This window comes from Leptonychotes weddellii, chromosome 10 (genome assembly GCF_054177405.1).
Source record: "Leptonychotes weddellii isolate Sample4059 chromosome 10, ASM5417740v2, whole genome shotgun sequence".
Classification (NCBI taxonomy): Eukaryota; Metazoa; Chordata; class Mammalia; order Carnivora; family Phocidae; genus Leptonychotes; species Leptonychotes weddellii.
Genome location: NC_138378.1, coordinates 116,741,097 through 116,747,096, shown reverse-complemented (window position 1 = coordinate 116,747,096; position 6,000 = coordinate 116,741,097). Strand labels below are relative to the sequence as shown.

Sequence of the window (6,000 nt, the reverse complement as noted above, 5' to 3'; positions counted from 1 at the left end):
GGGCTGGGCGGGCGGTGGGCGACGTCGCCTCTCCGAGCCTCCCATTCCTCGGATGGGGTACAAACACCCGAGGACTGAGTAAGATAATGTGCGGGGTCTCACACCTCAGTGGCCCCCCCAGCCTCAAATTGCCGCCCCTCTCTCTCCCGCGCCCGGGGGGACCTAAACGTGACAGAAGGATGGAAGGGGCCACCCTCCGTGAGGACAGCCCCTCCAGCCTTCGGGCGGGCGCCGCAGCAGAAAGGGGCAGGCCCTCCTTTCGTCCCCCCCGCCCCCTGCCCGCCCCATCTGAGACCCCGAGCCCCAACGCTGCGCCTCACCCAAAACCCTCATCATAAAAAGTAATCACTGTTAGGAAAGAAAAATTATAAAAAAAGGGAACAGAGAAAGCATTCCCCCGCCCCGAAAAAAAGCAAAGGAAATACCAATAGGTACTAATCATAATTCTAGCTTTTGGTCATTGGATAGTAAAGAAATACGTTTATTATTTTAAGTGAACTAACCCCCAAGTAAAGAAAGGAGGCTCCTCAAAGCTGTTTCCTTCAACCCCAGGGATGTTATTGTTGGTCTTACCTGTGTTGTGCTTAGACTTGATTTCTTCCTCTCTTTTTCCCCACTTACTTAAAAACCCAACTTTTCCAAAGTAAGACAGTGCCAACGCCCTGAGTCTCACTCACCCATGTGGGCTTGGCATTAACCAGAATCCTGACTGAGTTGCAGAACAGTTGGTCAGATGAAATGTTGGCTAATCTTTTCCAACCGTGGACTTGAAATGTTACTATTTTATCACTCCAGGAGTAGGGATTAAAAACTTTATGTGGGGGCGCCTGGGTGGCTCAGTTGGTTAGGCGACTGCCTTCGGCTCAGGTCATGATCCTGGAGTCCCGGGATCGAGTCCCGCATCGGGCTCCCTGCTCGGCAGGGAGTCTGCTTCTCCCTCTGACCCTCCTCCCTCTCATGCTCTCTCATTCTCTCTCTCTCAAATAAATAAATAAAATCTTTAAAAAAAAAAAAAACTTTATGCGGGAGAAAATGGAATAAACATGGGATGCAAGTCCATTTCCATTCAGTTTTATTATCAACAGACCAAGGAAGTCTTTCTAACTTCCTTTTTTTTTTTTCTTTTTTTGACATGCAGTCTTAACCATCCAGATGTAGGAGATGGGCCAAATATATTATTTGAAGTCATCTGGGTGTCCCAAGTCTACAGATGTGTCTAATCTGGAAGCTGTTGATATGTTTTCTCGTTAAGAAAAAAAATCTCATCTTGAAATTCTTTAAGCCTGGGGTGGGGGGGGGGTGGGAAATGTTCAGAGGGAAAAGACATTTTTCTTGAACTAAGTTCAACTAAGTTTAATCATTTAAAGGAAAACATGTTTTACTTCTGCCCAAGTAGAGTCTAGTCATGTGACTCATGGTTTAAATATATCCAGAGCTCTGTGTGTTCCACCTCTCAGGGCAATTGATGTTTCTGACCGCTCTAGATTCCAACCTTGTTTCCCCAGACTTGTCTAGCTCACTTGGCTTCAGCAACAGTAATGCCAAAGCCTGTGCTCTTTCCATTCTTGAGAATCCACTTAAAATCAGCTACATTTGGAGACCTGGCTTCCATCAAACATGCTAAAAACCCATATTGATTTTATTAGAAGTTTCCCATAATAAGCAAAAAACCTAAGTTTTCCCACATGACAAATGCCTCCTAAGATCATCTCTAGAAATAAACAAGAATCTCTGTCCCACGGGCTTAGCAAAATCCCAGGAATATTGGGACATTGAAAATGGGGTCTAATCCCTCTTATGGAGGCATCTTGGCAGCCACACGTCTCCAGCTAAAGGACTTCTTTATGCAGTGACTGTGGTGGTGGCTGGTGAGGGAGATGGAAGATGAGACCCAGCTCAAGAGCCGGCTGCTTCATTCCTGGAAAATAATAACTTCCTTGCGGTGAGCAAATTAAACTTCAGCAGAGAACTGTAGTTGTTGATACTTTCAGTAGGAGATGTGTCCTGACTGATGCTTTCCTTGGCAACAGGACTAGCCTGGCATCTGGAGGTGAGGCAGGTGCTCTGCTTACCACAGCCCAAGGACCACCCCCCTCTTAAAGCCCCACTCAAGTGCCCTGCTTCTGGGACTCCCCAGATCTATTCTCCCTGCTAAGGACCTCTCTATAATCGTCCACCATTCCTGACACATCAGTAGCCGTTATGTAGGAGAGATATACTGTGTAGGTTCTGGTTATTATGAATATACAGAAAGATAGTGTTTATATTCAGAGGAAAAATGAGACAGCATTTGAAACCCAGGCAAGCCATGTTTCTATTTTTAATGCTTAATCAGTAACTTGAGAGAGCCACAGTGCTATCAATTATTGCTGATACATTTGGACAGCAGTAATCTCATAGAATTGCTATTGTCTCCTTGCAAAGTGTCCACGCTTTTGCATTTAGTTTCATGACTTCACCACTGAGAGGGGTGGGAAGAAATGTAAGCAAGAGTTGATACTATTCATTAAGGATAATTAATGAATTACAGAACTCTTCTGCAGTATTTACTCAGAAATAAGAAATCTTAAGTCCTCAGCGTTGGCATGATGGATTTGGCCCATTCTATAACGTTGTAAAAAGTTCTGACCACAGGCAGTAAAACATGGATGACTTATACCCCGTTTAAACAAAAGGTGGGAAGCAGGGTAAATGATGCAGGCTGTCCATTAGGTGACCAGTTCACGTTGCTGAAGAGAGATCTATGGGCTTCTGGTCCAAAAGGGCAGGTCAGGCACTGTTTGCTTCTTTTTTTATTTGAGACCCCACCCCACTGAAATCAAGGTATTGAAGTTTAAAAAAAAGAAAGAAAGAAAAGGAAAAGAGACAGGGAAGGTGTTGTAAAGGGGGGAGAAAATCACAGATGAGAGATTTCAGCACATTTCTGGAAGATGGAAAGCTGATCATAGAAGGTTTCCAGATGAAACAGGAAGAGGATTTACAGCCTGTGATATGATGTCAGGGGCTGAGGGGGAAACAGGAGTCAGTCTTCCGACAGCGAGGCTCGGGGCCTCGGGCAGCAGGTATGAACGAAGGTGGGAGCGAGAAGTAGGCATACAAACCAGAGACTGATGGAAGGTCTTCATATGGACAACGCATCATCCTCCACCTCCCCCAGTACATGTGTCAGGAGAAAGGATCAGGTGGCTAGTGGGGAGCTCGGCTGCGGGGTGAAAGAATCTTTTCCTGATGAGGTTTTACCTGGAGTGGGGAGCTCTGGTTGGGGTGGGGTATTTACGAGTGGGCAGGAAGCAGCCCACTCTGGAGTTGGGCTACTCTAGGTTCGGGTGCCCACACCTGGCCCACTGAGCTACGGTGCTGGCCCAGGTGGTGGGACCGTCCCCTCCCAGGGGCTGTGGACAGCACAAGCATCACAGCTGTCCAGTATGGCGTCATCCACAGTTGCCGGCCTCCGTGAACCTGATCCCTGCTCCTTGCAGATCCGCCACTCAGACAGCCATAGGCTGACTCCCCTTTCCACAAACACAGTTTTGAGTTGGAGATTTGGAGGGCATTCAAAGCATACTTAGACTCTAGGCTTTGTTATTTTTCATCCTGGGGAAGTCCTATAGCAGGAGGGGAGAGGGGAGAGGGCAGTGGGGGGGGGGGAGGGGCAATGCAGCGGGTGTGAACATGGCCTTAATAGGTTTTGATTATGGAAGTGAGCCTTTGCACTCCCGCTGGCTAAAGAGCACGCATCCAACATGAAACGTCCAACTTTAAGCTCAAACCACCCCACTGTGAACAGTACCTCTGCAATGTGGAAACTGCCCTGTTCTCGTCGCTTCTGCACAGAACCAGCGCATGGTCCCATAGAGCTGGGGAGATGCTTATATCCCTCCTCCTTCTGGGAGACCTGAGAATTCCCCAGTGAACTGATCACCCAAAGGAACAGTCAAAGCTCAGGTTAAATATTAAGTTTGCTGGCCCTTCTGTTCATAGTGTTTTAACTTGTTAAGTGGCACCGAAGTCTCAGCCTGCTCATACGGATGGATGCCTGGGAATTGTTTGTACAGGTCCTCCTGTGGAAAGGACCCCCTGTCCTGTGGAATGCAATCAACCAACACCCAGGGAGGTTAGCTAGCACTTCCTGGTCCCTTTACAGACCTGGGCTCCTTAAAGGAGCCTCTTAGCAACCTCCTAAGGTAGATACTACCTTCCTCCATTTTAGGGACGGCAAAGCTGAGGCTCAGAAGAGCTGCAGACTCGCATAAGGTCTTGAAGCCTTGAAGTAGCGAAGGTGGGACTCGAACCCAAGTCTGTCTGGTCCTCACGGTCTTTTCGTTACACTCGCTATACCCAAATATTGAGAAACCTAGCAGAATAGACAAACTGAGCTCCTTAGAAGGAGCTACCACCCCAGTACCCAGGTCTACCATGTAGGTAGGGTGACCAACCATTTCTGTTTGCCCAGGACTGAGGGTATTCCTGGGTTGTGGGATTTTCAACCAATGAGTCCGTCGCCCTACACGTAGGGTTGTACAGATTATTTACTGAACGAAAGTGCCTGACCAGGGAGCAAGTAGAAGCTGTGATTCAGCCATGCTCCATCCACCCAGCTCTCCCCTGTGCATCAGGGATGTGCCCCCCCGCCCTGGAGGGAAGTGCAGAATGAGCTAGCATGGTGTGGAGGACAGGCTGCCCCAAGATGAGCCACTCTGACCTGCAGATTCTTTTGAGCTAAAGGCAATCCAGACCCTACAGGCTCAAGAGAAACTTCTGCCCCTCCCTTAACTACATAGGAGAATCTAAATCAGAGGATCTTTCCAGAATAAGGGTTACTTCCACAGATAAATTTTATCTGAGTGACCCATCTATATGGCAGCGCAAGCATTTGTTTACCAAACATTTACTCTTTTTCATCTTCCTGTGAATTACATCCCTTCCCTTTGAAGTCCAAGACCCCCTCGCCCCTTCTCCTTAGTTCACAATGGCATAAATACCCGATTTTGCCTGTCTTTGGAATTTCCCTGTCTGTGTGGATTCCCTGTATGTACGCTATTAAATCTGATTTTCTCTTGCTAATCTATCTCATGTCAGTTTGGATCTTAGTCCAGCTAGACTAGGGAACAGGAATTCCTGCTTTCTAACACTTGCTAAGGCCCCACCAATTCCTCTGACGCTATTAACCCAGAAGTTTGAGTAGCTGAGTGATTAAGGTAATGTTCTCATTTTACACTAACCTTTTTACCCTCTCTGGCCAAAGAATTTCTCTTAATCCCTACACACACACACACACACACACACACACACACACACACACACACAGAGGATCCAAGCACAAGTTCCTAATCATGTTCTTACAAACTAGTCCTGTCACTGATGGCAAATGAAACTGGAGGAATATGGGAGATCTAGAATGTTGTGTCTGATAGCAAACATTTCCTCCTGGAAAAATGGTAGGAACGCACTCTCCACTTTGGGATTCGGTGGTCCTGGGACATTCTCTGGCCAATGATTCCTGAGCAAAATTGAGTGTGTCACTTTTGGGACTACAGCCATCGAGCCTGCTGGAAGATCTCGAATTCTCTTTCTGCCACGGTGACCAGCAAGGCTCGCGATGGTGGTAGCTCTGTCACCCAGGGTCCTAGAGGGGCGGTCACTGAACAGATCCCCTGGCCAACTTGTGATGGGTATGGAGCCAAGGCAAGAACTAAATACTTGCTGCTGTAAGCCAGTCCTCGTGGGTGTTTCTTGCTGCGGTGTAACCTAGCCCCGCTGCACTCCATGGTGAAGAAATGGACACTTGATTCTGTGAACTATGTGGAGGGCTCTGCAGAATAGTACAGTCAGGTTGGCAGTTTCCAAAGACCACCCTATTCTAGCTCATTCTTGGGGTTGTTAAGCATAAATAAGTTTAAGAATAGGGTTTGTCCTAAATATATTCTTAGAAACTAGGATTTTTTTAAGCTTTGATTGTAATTTTCTTTCAATAAAAAGTTACTCTAATAGTAGTTGTGA

At 47.0% G+C, this 6,000-nt stretch overlaps 1 protein-coding gene across 1 annotated transcript in view; it reads left to right on the top strand.

Moving 5' to 3' along the window:
• The window catches only part of HPCAL1 (hippocalcin like 1), a 327,988-nt gene that overhangs the window by 99,478 nt on the left and 222,510 nt on the right, over positions 1-6,000 (top strand). The window lies entirely within an intron of this gene.